General features: G+C 40.2%; 1 protein-coding gene across 6 annotated transcripts in view; it reads left to right on the top strand.

Moving 5' to 3' along the window:
- The window catches only part of ELF1 (E74 like ETS transcription factor 1), a 917,745-nt gene that overhangs the window by 310,353 nt on the left and 590,522 nt on the right, over window positions 1-16,870 (top strand). Inside the window, exon 2 of one of the 6 annotated variants that reach the window (XM_069639213.1) lies at window positions 7,173-7,297. The exons of the other annotated variants lie outside the window; for them this stretch is intronic. The gene's annotated coding sequence lies outside the window, so the exon portion shown is untranslated. The remainder of the gene's footprint in view (window positions 1-7,172; window positions 7,298-16,870) is intronic. 6 annotated transcript variants of the gene reach the window in all.

The raw sequence follows: 16,870 nt of genomic DNA, 5'->3' as shown, positions 1-16,870 counted from the left end.
TGCTGCGCTCGCGCTCCAGCCCTTCCTACCTGCTGCAGCGAGGCAGGGCATGCAAATGAACACGTGACCTTTGCACCGGGCGAGGAAGGGCACAATGCGGGGACAGCAGCCGCGCAGACGCGCATGATCCTGTACACTGACACACAAGGTAAGACTTATGTATTTCAGTCGCCACGCGGAGTAGTCGCCCATCTGTTCATGAGTAAATCAGTCGAGAATATGTTGTCTTTAGGAGATGAAGGGACACACAACTTCCTTGGTCTGGATGCCACGCTGCTGTGAAATATTAACCTGTGGCATGGCACTGCCTCTTAGTGCAAACAGTATGGTGAGCTGCTCCTCAATGTGAGCTAACCGCCGCTAAAAGGCACCTTTGTAACCGGAGCATCTCTGACGGAAGCAGCTCTGCCTTACTCTTCCATATTGTTCCTTTTCAGATCCTTTCTCCAGGGCAGTTTCTAGCCAACGTGCTGCCCAGGGCGAAACATTAACATTAATAGGAGCCCCCCAACCTCCCAACGGGCACACGTCACTCTCAAACTACACCTCTGCTTTGAGCGACAAAATCCTCCACAATATCAATACATCATTGCTATACACATGAAGCTTGCTTCATTACATTGTAATTCAAGTACTTTGCAGAAGAAATCTATTGTGAAAACAAAGCTGTTACTGCCCAAGTAAATGGTTCTACTGTCACCTGCTGTTAGGGAAGGCCTTGCCTGAATGCAGTTTCAAACTGTCCGTACTGGCAGACTGCGGAGTGACCAGCCTGCTGGGCACTTAGGGCCCACGGACCACTGGCCCTGTGTTGCAGGCGTTCTGTTCGTACCACCTCACTTGTATTTCGTAAAAAGGGGCAACACTAGACTAACCACATGAGTTATTTTCTGATAGAAGGTTATTATTCCAAGATGGACAGTCTGGTACACTCCTAGTCTACTTTTTCAAAATACCGCTATGACACTAGGAACAGGGTCAAATAGCACCAATGAGGGTTACTGTCTGCTTTGCATTAAATCACAGACCATTTCAGAAATGTAAATGACCAGAGATATCTATATTTGATAGACACGTCTGTGATAAAAAAAGGTTGTATTTATGAATTTCTAAATACATAACAGACCCATGGCTTGGTGCTTACATTACTGTTTGCAAAACTCACCCTAACATTAAAATGTTTGTAACCATGAACCATACATACTCATTTAGACGGCTTAAGTTTTGGGATGAGAGTATAAAATGGCTGCAACATCAGCCATGCAAATGAGGTACAAGGGCTCATTTGCTTCTTGCATATGGAGAATTTTAGATGAGGAGGGGCTGGGTCTCAGTGTGAGCATTCCCAGCCCCCAATACAGAAACAACTTTAGGGCATCATATCTACAGACAAGAAAGGATACCCTGTAAGAGACACCCAACAAACAATGTACAGACAGGATAAACAGAAAAGATTGTACCTCTTACACATTTTAGGCTGACCAGTAATAAGCTGATGAAGCATTTTAAACAAAACTGTCTTGTAATGCATGGTAAAGGGTCCACAGCTCCTCAGCCACTACCTCCTCACCATTATGCAGGCCTCCGGGATTATTTGTAGAAAGGGCGTTTGGCCTAGTCGATGTACGATTTGAGGCAACTTCTTTAATTGCTTTATGTGTTTAAGTGTGGGCACAGTATGGCATACTCGGCAGCGCCACATACGGAAAACGTTCCAGTGTGCTATTGTAAGAACATGGGACACTCGGACAAATCAAATGTTTATTTTGACCGGAGTGTCCAGTAATTGACTGGGCATCCCTCTTTGTGTATAGTCAGCTGATTTCAGTGGGCTGTCTTATCTCTTTCATCCCACTTTCTTCAGGACCCAACATTTGATTGGAATTACATTATTCATGCAACCCAATTGGTCACTGGTTCGCAGGCTTGGGCCACTGTATCTCGTTGCAAATGAGGGCTGTAATGGTAACAGTGTTTGTAAAGTAAAATATTATATTGTTTATAGTAATTGTGCAGTAGTACCTGGAGCGTTCCAAGTGCCGGATGGAATTACCAATAACGATCTCAAACCCAAATAACCAGAAAGACTAAAAGAATATAGCAAAATACTACTTTATTATCAGCTCAATATATTAGTGAAACCTGGGGAACAACGAATCGTAGTCCTCACAAACACAATAAAAATTTGATTATACAAAGGCTTTATACCTCAATGTGCGTCAGCTATGATGTCATCTACATGGCAAACGTAAAAACATATTGACGGGAGTCATTGGTTAAGGGAACATATCTACCTATAGCTTATATAAGTGTTAGTATCATTATTGGGTCCCCCTTATCTGGTAGGCATGACTTGAACTACCTCAAAATACGTATAATACAGATTAATATCAGAATAACAGCAGCGGATTGGTTTCTACAACTAATGCATATCACACTTCTACATAGACCCTTATGATTGGTTGGCATTCTCTCCCATCCTTGGACTTTCAGTTCTTTAGCAGCACGTAAGCAAAACGAAACCCAGGTGCATAGAACAACGTCAGACTACTTACTACCCACTCTCCTAATTAGTCCATCATCTCTCATTGGTCAGGCCCTAAGCCACGACCTCTTCTTCGTAGTTGACCTTGCAGACTGTTCTCTTCTCTTCTCCAGGACTTTTAAAGGAGTGTAGGTACACCACTATCTATGTCTGGAGCTTAATGAATAGGCCTTGTTTTCAAGTTCTGAATCACGTGTGAGGATACCACGATTTTGCCCATTTCAACCTTTTATTTAATGCTATTTAATTAATTTAGTGCCATTACTCCTCTTAGCCTCTGGGACTTGATTGCTCTACCTCACACATGCTTTCTGTATCCTTGTTTATACAACACTTGACACTTGCAGATGTTTTCTTCTTTGCTTTATCTAAGAGAAATATGTCTTCCGTACATGGCTTATCCTCTTGACTCCCTTTGTGCCTTGCAATTGTTCCTTGATGTGACATCCTTGATCCGAGGCCAATAGATATTCTTTGTTCCTCACACAAAGCTATTTTTCCAACGCCTCTTAGCTCTGCAGCCCTGGTCTGTTTCTCAGCTAGTTTGATTATTCTTAATACGAGTCCGACATCCCTCTTTTAATCATGGCTGCTCTAGTCATGTTATATTTTCTTCTGCAACAAGCTTCTATATGTCTCCACTTAATCGCGTTTCTGCGTATGTACATTCAGTTTGTATCTTCTCACTTATTTCTTTGGTGCACATGATTTCTTCATATTTGATTACATGTTTCTCTTATTACTTCAGTTACGTCTTTATTCTTTGAGTATTTGCATATCGTTTCAGTGCGTCCTTATGTCTTCTCTTCATGACGTCACTCTGCCCTTGCCTGATTTCATTTACATCTCTTTGATATCCAATGTGCATGCATGCATCCTTCCACCACATCAGTGTGAGGGTACATTCGATATGGTTGTCTGAGTGCATAACATCTTTCGGATCTTCGATGCGGTATTGGAACAATACCTGGTGTCACGCATAGGGCTCTCTTTCTGCTGTTCCAGTATGACAGAGGTGAGGGGCGGGAACTAGAGATGATGTGTACATCTGCTCCTCTACATAATTATTAGCAGAACTTGTCACTTGTTACTCAGATACTGTAGCGTGACACTATTATCTGTGCCCCTATATTTTGGTATATAACTGCATACAGGTAAGTTTATTATGGCAGAAGTTTAGGTATTACGCTGTACCTATGGTTTCTCATTGCCATTTGAATTTCATCTGAATAATCTAATAATTCTTCTGTAATCTCCATACATTGAAATGAGATATAATTGGCAATCGTCTCTTGGGTGGAAACAAAGGAAAAATCCTTAAGAGGGAAATTAATTGTTGTGACAGTAAGCAAGCCGGGTACTAGGAACTATCTATCAACTCTAATCTAACTAGGTTGCAACTATAATCTAACTAAGGTGTGTTCACCACATTCTGTTGCTCGTTTAAAATTGTACTATTTTAACCTGCCCCCAGCAAACCCATTGAGTGCTCTGAATTTTTTTAGCTTCCCCTGTAAATTGTGAGAGAGTGGGATTCAGCCCCTCTCTACTTATAACTGTTTGTCATCATTGACTAGTCCTAAAGAGGTCGATTGAAACCACCTGATGTTTGTGATTCCTTTTATGCACAAGTACAGGACATGGAGACCACAAATGTTTGTAATGAAGGGCTGTGACCTCCAGCATTGTCTCCTGTGACTTTGTTTTTGAGCTCCCCAAACCTAGGACTAATAGTAACATATTCATTAGTTATTTTGTGGAATGTCACTTGGATAAGGTCTAATTTAAAAACTGAATATACTGTATCTCTGTTTAAAGCTAAAAATCATGAACTGCTTGTATCATGTTGGTTATATAGCTTATGTTGTTCCGGCCATCAAGCATAAGAATGGCCATTTTTCAAGAGGTCTGTGCACTCTGGTTTCAGTTCAGCTAAATAATATCTGTGTGATACTACATGAATGTTAATTTTTTCAAATTATTAACGTGAAGGGAGCACATTTTGCACCAATTGTAATGTGATTAAACTGCCACAGTCCATGATAAGAAATAATTGATTGATTGAATAATAATTGATTGAAAAAATGACAAGCAAAATTGTCTATGACACTTAATGAGGGCTAGAATCTGTTCCTATATCGTTTTGTGGGGATCTGAATTTTAAGCTGAAGACTGGGTCCCAGCAATAGTGAAGTATGAGATAGTTGAATGATCGTTTCCCTCAAGACATCCATGATAAGTACACTTTCTATGAAGAAAGTGGAAGATCAACAGTGGATTATATTTGATGGAGTATTTTATTTTGGGATCAAGTCAAGGACTTTCCTTTAATCCCGCGTCTTGATAGCTATCATTGGGTATTGCCTTGAAAACCTGCCCTGTTATTTTGTGAATGAAGGACTTCCTTCAGTTAATCATAAATATCTCAGGCGGGAATTGCATGACTAAGAAGGACTGATATCACAACTGTTTAGTAATGAGCAGTTAGTGATTGATGTGTGCCTTTCCCAACTGAGAATCTGGTGGGTTTACTTTGAACTTCTGTGGACGATGATTGTAACGAAGCTAAATATGTATTGCTGGAACATCTGAAAGCTGATGTATTATATAGGAACAACATCTCAACTGAGACTAAACATTGGAAAATATTGTTTAGCTCACCGAAAATAGTCTTTGTGTTCAAAGGCTTGGGAAGAACTGATCATTGCAGCCTCAGATTACAATATTTGTAGATTTTGGGAACTGGTAACCCACAGATCAACACATGTACTTAAGAGCAGGATAGCAACCACAGTCTTCCCACAAGATTGGGGGTCTTACTTTTCTGAGATATGTCAAGAAATTAATTTACACATTAAGGATGGCCCTCAAGCTCAGTGATGAAGTAGTTTCCACTCAGGCTGGGGAGAGGAATGCCCCTATTAAGATACATGTATCTGAATCATAGGAAGCCATCCTCCATTCTAGGAGTAACACAAGTGTTTATGTATTCAGGTTAACGCCAATACTGTGTTAAGTTTTATTGTGTAATATGTTTAATGCAATGTAAATTCTGAACGCATTTCCGGACTCCTGACACTCAGCTATCACCGTAACCATTTTTCAGAAAAAGGGTAATCACTATATACCCTCTAATTACAGACCGATATAATTGTTGGATGGTACTTTTAAATTATTTGGGAAGGTTATATTTAATAGGCTTCTGGACTGGGCTGACCTTCACTAAATTCTAGTCCCTATGCAGCTTAGTTTCAGGGAAGATTGGGTACCATCTATCAATTTCTGACCCTCATATCTAATGAGAGCCTATTTGTGCATATCTTGTTACCTCTAATTGAGCTTCACACAAATAATTTATCGAGTGTCAGATATGCACATACTAGAGGGTATTGCGTCCTTTCATGGACACCTGTTTTTCCGTCGGGTGTTTTGCAGCAGGGTTTTTTGGGGGTGTGGGAAAGGGCAAATAAAGGGTCGGGAATAAACAAATAGTTAAATGAAGGGGTATTTTGGGGGGCAACCCCACAAAAATAATGTAAAAAACATTTCGATGAGGGGTTTCAGAAAAACCTTGCAGCAAAACATTCATTGGACAAACGGGTGTCAATGAAAGAACATAGAACCATACTGGAGTCCACATTGAGCTGATTTAAGCTCATTGAGGAGTCAGACAGGGATGCATACTTGCTGCACTGCTTTCTACCGTCTACATCAACACATTATACATACATCTTTGTAATCGGATAGCAAATGTTCTGTGAATTGTGTCCTTTAGTCTGCCTATGCTTTCAAATGCAGACGATGCCATCTTGTTGGTCCATACCCTGGTCCATACCCTGCAATCATTGCAGCACCTAATTGATGTGAATTCCGATTACAAGATTTCTGTGGGTTTGGAGAAATCAGCAACCCTTGCTTGTTTCCCCAAGACCAAGTCTTACCCGGTGTATGTCTTTAAAGTGGGTAATGACAAGATTAAGAGGGTACAAGGCTTTGATTACTTGGATTTGGGGTTTACATCTAATATCAAACCAGTGAAGTGTGTACAAGAAGTGGATGCGAGTATGGCACAGTTAATTGGTGGAATTTCAAGATGTTGCTCTTATTTGAAAGCACAACTGATAAACCTTATGTTGAGAACTTATAGAGCAAATGTTAAATCCATGGCTCTATGGAGCACAGGTGTCGGGTTTTGGTAAACCCGAGTTATTACAGAATAAGATAACAAATTGGGCTTTCTGACATCTGCACCAACCTGTGGTGATCTATATGGAATTATGTAAAGAGAAGATGACTGGAACATAAAACCTATGTTGATGCTTCTAACAACATGTTGATACTTCTAAAAATTTGGGTGAAGCCAAAGGTGGAATTAATGCAAATGCTTTAAAATGATTTTTGGAATTTTTGAGATTGCACTTATAAAACATCCTTGGGTGAAATTTTCAAAGCATTAATTGTCTAGAATTTTTATTTGAAATTTATTACCATTGGACTAATTTAAATAAACTGTTGATAACAGAAATTGAAATGGCCTTAACAGACCCTGCACTGCACAGCCCTGTTTAGATTTGCCCCTTTATATTCTTCATGTATGCTTGTTACTAGATTATGTTTTCACTTCCAGAGACTCATTCCTGGCTTTCGAAGGAGGTTGGGGATCACTTTTGTCTGTTCTGCCCTACTACTTTAGACTCTCAAATCGATTTCTTGTTTATTTGCCCAGCATATAAAGGCACAAGACATTCAAAGGTAATACCAATTTTAAAGAATTGCAATGATCAAACATGTCTATCTGCCTTATCATCTCTGAAATCATGTCAAACTGTAGCGGGCATATGGGTATTCATTTTCAAAGCGTGTATTGTAAGTGTGGAAACATTTTATTTCACCTATATAAAATATCATGATACTCACATTCAAGGGCTTTATACATTGATTTGCCAATATTATTCATTTTAATTTTGAATGCTGTTTCATTGACTTGCATTTGACTTCCATTTCAGTTTTTGGTCATGAAACTGCTAAGAAATTGAAAATAAGATGATGCTGTTACTTATAACTGGCATTTGCTTGCTTTAACCTTTTTTAAAAAACACATTTTATTGTTTTGAAATGTAAACAGAAACACAAGGCATAACACCCAACATAACATGATTGGGTACATCACTGGGTACTTGTGGCTACCAAGAAACTAGCATTGGAAAGGTAACTAAAATAACGCAAATAGTACATCTAGTGAAAACTCAATGTATTCCCCCTAACCTGCCACACTCACTTCCCCCATATCTTCTTACTTTTCCCTGGAAATCCTTGTGCATTATGTACTCCAGAGCCATGCACATATCCATTTCAAGGCTCAATTATCTCCGTCGAGGGCGATCAACCACCCCCCATAAGGATGCAATAGTTCATTTCATCAGGCCAGCAGCAGTGGATATAAGTAGCTTCTCATATCTATTTGCTTGCTTTAAGTTGATACGTGAAATTGTTTAGAATGTTAAATCTTAAAATTGTGCTGAACTATTTTTACTGTATTTACTTTTAGCATTAACCTAAAGGGATGCACATTGTAGTATACATTTTAATAAGATCCTTGTTATTTTGATCAACTAAGCTTTACATATAGCCTTGTGATAGTTTAAGATCTATTTGTATTGTTAAAATACAAGACTTTTCTGTTTTATTCTGTGTTGTAATTGCTTGTCACCCAAAAGTTGCTTAGAACAGAAAGGGATAGAAGGTGCACACTCACGGATTTATGAATTAGGGGTTACAAACTTTGAGAGAAAAAGTAACAACAACTTATGGGTGCGGGGGAGGAAAAGTGGCCTTGGCACAGGGCTACCTAGATATACAAAGAGAGAGAAAAGAGGATCCAAACTGGAACCCTCCCGTCCCCTGCACACAGTAATGATGCGTCAGTACGACGCCTTGATATCAATTCAGGAAGATTATAGTGTTAGTACACATTGCACACATTTCAATGAGAGAACAGGTTTAATTGAAGTTAATGATGCAATCCATTCTTTGAATGTAGAAAACAAGTATTATTTATTCCAAACGCAAAAGCCAGAGAAAATTCAGTTCATTGAGGACGGCTGACACGTTTCGATAAGTATATTCTCTTCTTCATGAGCCAGATATCATGTACAAGAACTAGATGTAAAGAATGTAGAGAAAATAAAGAAAAGAACAATCAGGATACTGTTGTTACCAAATCAATTCCACAACCTATCTAGTATTAATCAACATACAGTTGAATTCTACCAGTAGGATGACACATTCAGTGTCTCAACAATTATATTGATAACAAAAATTGTATTTAGGATAAAATGACACAGTTTTAGATTGAGTTATATCCAAAGCCACAGGCAACCAAAACAAAGGATGGCCAAATGGTCAAATGTCAGGGGGATAGTATATGGCAGGGTTCAGTGAGAATGAATATTCTGAAACAAAATGACTGGAAATATGCTCACCATGACTAAAAAAGTCCTTTGTGCTGATACGTTTAGAGGTGGCTCTGCGTAAACAGAAGGTTCAAACGGGCAGTGAATTCTAAAACAATTCGGCATAAATCGGGTGCCCAGTGAACTGCAATAAATAATGCGGATAATCTATTGTCAGCATGGCTTCACAAAGTGACAACAAGGTAGGTATAAATTAAAAAGACACTCACACTGGCGAGGTGAATATCCATCTAAGAGCGTCAGAATCCTGTAAGATGGGTGCCGTAAACGGCATGTAGTCATTAATCGAGTGCTAGCTGGAGCACAGTGACAGGATCTGTGGGTAGCCCAAGAGCGCTGTGGGTTAGTATGTAAGCGCGTTTGCACAGAAAACAAGGCTGGTCGTGAACTATATGGGAGTGATGGAACTTACTATGAGGACAATGTAGTGCGGTCTCCAAAACAGGCAATCTATGCCCGGCATGCAGTTAATGTCCAGTGCGGGTCACGCAACCCGATCGTGAGTACGCGTTCATCAATGGAGATTGTTGTTAGGAGAGGGACGCTTCCCGTGAAGCGAAAGACCCTCTTGCGCACCTTAGGCAGTACGTATAGTACGTGGTGCATTGAGACAAATGACAGATTTGCGGTAAAGCTCGTGTCAAGAGTGTAGTTTACAAGTGCTTGTTCAAGCCGGCGGCCATGTTTAAATATATGTCCCATGCGAATGCTTGGTAAGTGGTGCTGGGGTAAATATGAAGTTAAGTAAAGTCAATGCAATTCGAATCACCTAATTGAAAAGGTGCAGCCATCAGGGTTCTGGTTGGGTGGCTTTGAATTTACAAGGTGCAAAAAAGATTATATGGCTGGTGTAACAGGTCCATATCTGTTATATAGAAAATTTCCACAGAGTAAAGCAATTCTTGTGTTCAAATAAGAGATCGCTGTCTATATAATTACATAGAACACGTAATAACCTAATGAAGTTCATAAACAACACTGAAATATAGATACATTTGATATGCAGTGGGCAGAGATGGACTATACATATACAGAGCCTGATTGGAAAGAAAGACAGAGATTAGATATAAAAACCTCTTCAGGTGAAACATTTGAACGAAAATTCATCGTTGAGACCCCTAGGGAGTAGTGTGTTCAATGCATGAATCCAATATTTCTCTCTGCGGGAAAGTATTGACTGGTAGTCACCACCCCTATAGTGGTTTTTAACTACTTCTAGGACTTGAAATTTAATCTGAGCCACAGTGTGGTTGTTCTCCATAAAGTGTCTCGAGAGGGGTGATTTCACGTTTTTGCACCTGATGTTCGATTTGTGCTCCGTAAGCCTTTCTTTAACAGATCTTGTTGTTTGCCCAACGTAGAGTTTGACACATGGGCATTTGATCGCATAGATCACTCCAGTGGACATACAGGTGGCATAGTGCCGTAGTTTAATCTTTTTGCCTGTGTATGGATGAATAATGTTGTCAACTTTGGTGACATTGTTGCAGTGTGAGCAGCAAAGGCAGGGGAAGGTTCCCAATTTTTTGGTTTGTAAAACCATTTGTTTGTCCGCTCTGACGAGTTTATCTCTGAGTTTATCTCTATCTCTGAGGTTTCTACCACGCCTGACGGCAATCATGGGTGCTTTGGGGAATAGCTCCTTAAGTGTCTGATCATTATGGAGAATGTTCCAATGCTTTCTGATGGTTTTACCTACTTGGAAACTCTGTCTAGAATATTTAGTGATATGCAGTAGTGGTGTTTCCTTGGTTTTAATTTTAGGGACAAGGAGCTGTTCTTTACTAATGAGTTCTGATCTTTCTTTGGCTTCCTCAAGGATTGTATCTGGATATCATCTTGCTTCAAATTTCTCAAATAGTTTGCTGCTTTCTGTGTCCAGGCCTGCAGGATCTGAAATTATGCGTTTCAATCTCAAAATTTGACTGTATGGTAGACTTTTCAACATTGATTTCGGGTGATGGCTTCTGAAATGTAACAGGTTGTTTGCGTCAGTCGGTTTGTGGTACACAGTGGTACTAATGCGGTTCTCTTTGATTTCCATGTCCACATCCAGAAAGTGTAGATGTGGTGTTCCTATCTCCATGGTGAATTTAATATTATCGTGGATGGTGTTCATGTAATTGAAGAAAGAGTCCAGTTCATTGCGTGTCCCGCACCAATTGCCGAAAATGTCATCAATGTATAATTTCCACATTAGGATCTTGTATGACCATTCAGGGTGATCCAGTACATGTTGGTGTTCCAGTCTGTACATACATGTGTTGGCTTAAACTGGGGCCATAGAGGAGCCCATAGAAAAAAATGTACCCTGAAATCTGAAGTAGCTATTGAAAAGTATAATGTCCAGAAGTTTCAAGATCAACTTATTGTTTCCTGTGCTGTTAGAGCTATTGGAGATTAACCATTGAACTGCTCTTATGCCTTCATCATGGGGGATAGATGTGTATAAGCTACACACATCCATGCTGAAGATTATACAGTCGGCACTCAAAGCTGTGATGTCATGAATACAGTTTAGGAAATCAGTTGTATGTCTCAGATATATGGGAATATCTTGAACAAGTTTTTGAAGTGATCTGTCCACATAGATAGCTAGAGACATTTGGTTATGTAATCATTTGTATCCATTATTACGACTGCACCTCCTTTATCGGCCGGTTTGATGGTTATTTCTTCATCCTTAGCTAATCCTTCAATGTGTTCAAGTTGGCATCTTTTTTCGTTGCTAGGTGTAGTCTTCTGATAGTTGATCCTCTCTAAATCCTTCATCACCATATTCTCAAATAAATTGAGCATAGCGTTTTGTGTGTAGGGATCGAAATTGCTCTTAGGACGAAATTCAAGGGTGTCAGTTTCTGGGGAGGGTTGTTCCTTATCCATATCTGTGTTGAAAAAGAGCCTGAGTCTTAATTTCCTCAATAATCTGTGGAAACACACTTTTTCCTCAAAGAGTGTGGTGTTGCTTGTAGGTACAAATGATAATCCACGATTAAGCATATCTAGTTGACCACTCGTCAGACTTTTACTAAATATATTTACCACCAGGTTTTCGGTCATTTGTTTTTTCTTTTGTTTGGACCCTTTCCCTCTCCTCGTTTTTCTCTTGACTTGTCTCTTATTCCTAAAACAACACCACCCGATGCCTCAGGGCTGGCTGGCGTAGGAGAGGTTACTGCGTTTGCGGCGGCAGAATCTCTAGGATCGATATCGATGTTCACAGTTTCCTTATTAGTAGGACAACGTCTATCCTCAGGTTGAATTAGGTCCTCAATGCTGCTATTGCTGCAATCACTGCCGGAATTGGATTTGTTCGGAAAACTTAAGATGCCAACTTGAACACAATGAAGCATTAGCTAAGGATGAAGAAATAACCATCAAACCGGCCGATAAAGGAGGTGCAATCGTAATAATGGATACAAATGATTACATAACCAAATGTCTCACCCTCCTCAATGACGATAAAACCTACACCAAATTAGATGGAGACCCCATAAATAAAATCAAGGTACTGATTAAGAACACTATTGAAGAAGCAGTGGACCATAACTGGATCAATACTAAGACAGGTGAATTCCTATTCAATACACATCACATCACTCCGGTTTTCTACGGTCTCCCGAAGATCCACAAGAACCCTACCAACCCTCCGTTGAGACCCATAGTAGCTGGATCTGATAGCATCTTCGATCCACTAGCTATCTATGAGGACAGATCACTTCAAAAACTTGTTCAAGATACTCTCACATATCTGAGAGATACAAGCGATTTCCTAAACTGTATTCATGACATCACAGCTTTGAGTGCCGACTGTATAATCTTCAGCATGGATGTGTGTAGCTTATACACATCTATCCCTATGATGAAGGCATAAGAGCAGTTCAATGGTTAATCTCCAATAGCTCTAACAGCACGGGAAACAATAATTTGATCTTGAAACTTCTGGACATTATACTTTTCAATAGCTACTTCAGATTTCAGGGTACATTTTTTTTACAGATAACTGGCACTTCTATGGGCTCCTCTATGGCCCCAGTTTACGCCAACACATTTATGTACATACTGGAACACCAACATGTACTGGATCACCCTGAATGGTCATACAAGATCCTAATGTGGAAATTATACATTGATGACATTTTCGGCAATTGGTGCGGGACAAGCGATGAATTGGACTCTTTCTTCAATTACATGAACACCATCCATGATAATATTAAATTCACCATGGAGATAGGTACACCACATCTACACTTTCTGGATGTGGACATGGAAATCAAAGAGAACCGCATTAGTACCACTGTGTACCACAAACCGACTGACGCAAACAACCTGTTACATTTCACAAGCCATCACCCGAAATCAATGTTGAAAAGTCTACCATACAGTCAAATTTTGAGATTGAAACCCATAATTTCGGATCCTGCAGGCCTGGACACAGAAAGCAGCAAACTATTTGAGAAATTTGAAGCAAGAGGATATCCAGATACAATCCTCGAAGAAGCCAAAGAAAGATCAGAACTCATTAGTAAAGAACAGCTCCTTGTCCCTAAAATTAAAACCAAGGAAACACCACTACTGCATATCACTAAATATTCTAGACAGAGTTTCCAAGTAGGTAAAACCAACAGAAAGCATTGGAACATTCTCCATAATGACCAGACACTTAAGGAGCTATTCCCCAAAGCACCCATGATTGCCTTCAGGCGTGGTAGAAACCTCAGAGATAAACTCGTCAGAGCGGAAATACCACCTAAGGACAAACAAATGGTTTTACAAACCAAAAAATTGGGAACCTTCCCCTGCCTTGGCTGCTCACATTGCAACAATGTCACCAAAGGTGACAACATTATTCATCCATACACAGGCAAAACGATTAAACTACGGCACTATGCCACCTGTATGTCCACTGGAGTGATCTATGCGATGAAATGCCCATGTGGAAAACTCTACGTAGGGCAAACAACAAGATCTGTTAAAGAAAGGCTTACGGAGCACAAAACGAACATCAGGTGCAAAAACATGAAATCACTCCTCTCGAGACACTTTATGGAGAACAACCATACTGTGGCTCAGATTCAATTTCAAGTCCTAGAAGTAGTTAAAAAACCCTATAGGGGTGGTGACTACCAGTCAATACTTTCCCGCAGAGAGAAATATTGGATTCATGCATTGAACACACTACTCCCTATGGGTCTCAACAATGAATTTTCATTGAAATGTTTCATCTGAAGAGGTTTTTATTTCTAATCTCTGTCTTTCTTTCCAATCAGGCTCTGTATATGTATAGTCCATCTCTGCCCACTGCATATCAAATGTATCTATATTTCAGTGTTGTTTATGAACTTCATTAGGTTATTACGTGTTCTATGTAATTATATAGACAGCAATCTCTTATTTGAACACAAGAATTGCATTACTCTGTGGAAATATTCTATATAACAGATATGGACCTGTTACATCAGCCATATAATCTTTTTTGCACCTTGTAAATTCAAAGCCACCCAACCAGAACCCTGATAGCTGAACCTTTTCAATTAGGTGATTCGAATTGCATTGACTTTACTTAACTTCATATTTACCCCAGCACCACTTACCAAGCATTTGCATGGGACATATATTTAAACATGGCCGCCGGCTTGCACAAGCACGTGTAAACTACACTCTTGACACAAGCTTTACCGTGAGTCCGTCATTTGTCTCAACGCACCACGTACTATACATACTGCCTAAGGCGCGCAAGAGGGTCTTTCACTTCACGGGAAGCGTCCCTCTCCTAGCAACAATCTCCATTGATGAACGCGTACTCACAATCGGGTTGCGTGACCTGCACTGGACATTAACTGCATGCCGTGTATAGATTGCCTGTTTTGGAGACCACACTACGTTGTCCTCATAGTAAGTTCCATCACTCCCATATAGTTCACGACCAGCCTTGTTTTCTGTGCAAACGCGCTTACATACTAACCCACAGCGCTCTTGGGCTACCCACAGATCCTGTCACTGTGCTCCAGCCAGCACTCGATTAATGACTACATGCACCCATCTTACAGGATTCTGACGCTCTTAGATGGATATTCACCTCGCCAGTGTGAGTGATTGTCTTTTTAATTTATACCTACCTTGTTGTCACTTTGTGAAGCCATGCTGACAATAGATTATCTGCATTATTTATTGCAGTTCACTGGGCACCCGCTTTACGCCAAATTATTTTAGAATTCACTGCACGTTTGAACCCTCTGTTTATGCAGAGCCACCTCTAAACGTATCAGCACAAGGGACTTTTTTAGTCATGGTGAGCATATTTCCACTCATTCTTTTCAGAAAATTCATTCTCACTGAACCCTGCCATCTACTATCCCCCTGACATTTGACCATTTGGCCATCCTTTGTTTTGGTTGCTTGTGGCTTTGGATATAACTCAATCTAAAACTGTGTCATTTTATCCTAAATACAATTTTTGTTATCAATATAATTGTTGAGACACTGAATGTGTCATCCTACTGGTAGAATTCAACTGTATGTTGATTAATACTAGATAGGTTGTGGAATTGATTTGGTAACAACAGTATCCTGATTGTTCTTTTCTTTATTTTCTCTACATTCTTTACGTCTAGTTCTTGTACATGATCTCTGGCTCATGAAGAAGAGAATATACTTCTCGAAACGTGTCAGCTGTCCTCAATGAACTGAATTTTCTCTGGCTTTTGCGTTTGGAATAAATAATACTTGTTTTCTAAATTCAAAGAATGGATTGCATCATTAACTTCAGTTAAACCTGTTCTCTCATTGAAATGTGTGCAATGTGTACTAACACTATAATCTTCTTGAATTGATATCAAGGTGTCGTACTGACGCATCATTACGGTGTGCAGGGGACGGGAGGGTTCCAGTTTGGATCCTCTTTTCTCTCTCTTTACCCAAAACTTGCTTGCCATATTATAAACTTTTGCTAAAACCAAAAGTTGGTTGCCAACAAGTGTTTCTCCCAATTGGGCTTTTTCAAGGCTTCAACTTGTTGTAGCTAAAGCAGCCCCTCCACAAGGGTCACTTTGGCCTCATCTTCGGTGAGCAGTAAATAAGGAGATTAAACACAGACTGATGGGTAAACCAAGCTTCTTGCATTAGATAGAAAATACACAGCATACAGAGTGATCATCTGACAAGCAGGAAAATACAGTAGGACAAGTGGCAGGCAGTTGGCACTCAGAGCTCTCAAGGGACAGCCCCTAGAGCGCAGGTTATATAGCATATCCTATGCAATCACTTATATATTATAGCATAAGCACAATGGTGGGAGGCACGTGGCATGAAAATGCAGACATTTTGCAATAGCTTTTAACATCTCACTTGTGACCTTGTGGCGAAGCCATGAAAGGACATTGGCTGGGTACATCATGTTGTACTATGGATAAGCCGCATTCGCAGATCTCTACTTTTATCTACCATGTATGGTGCTAATGCTATACTTGTAGCGAGAAAGCAGAAGAGAACGTCTGACGTGTCCCTTTGCCTTATTATGGGTCTAGGTCTAATCTGCTCCAGAAGGGGTTTGGGCGTGTCAGAGGAGCGGAGCGCAGAGGGAGGCAGAGGGAGGCAGAGGGAGGCAGAGGGAGGAAAAGGGAGGCAGAGGGAAACAGATGGAGAGGCACAATGGAAGATGGGAGGCCTAAATGTACGAGAGAGAGCCAAATGTAGCATAGCATAACATAGCATAGCATAGCATAACATAGCATAGCATAGGAAACAATCCTGCCTCATCAACCCCCTGTTTGGTCGTCCCTGAGACAGGGCATAGACCACAGGGAGCAGGATTGGGGCATAGCAGCAATCAAAGATGCCCAAGTACACGGGA

This window comes from Ambystoma mexicanum, chromosome 7q (genome assembly GCF_040938575.1).
Source record: "Ambystoma mexicanum isolate Mex_15411 chromosome 7q, UKY_AmexF1_1, whole genome shotgun sequence".
In the NCBI taxonomy this organism is placed as follows: domain Eukaryota; kingdom Metazoa; phylum Chordata; class Amphibia; order Caudata; family Ambystomatidae; genus Ambystoma; species Ambystoma mexicanum.
This window is presented reverse-complemented; position numbering and strand designations above follow the sequence as displayed.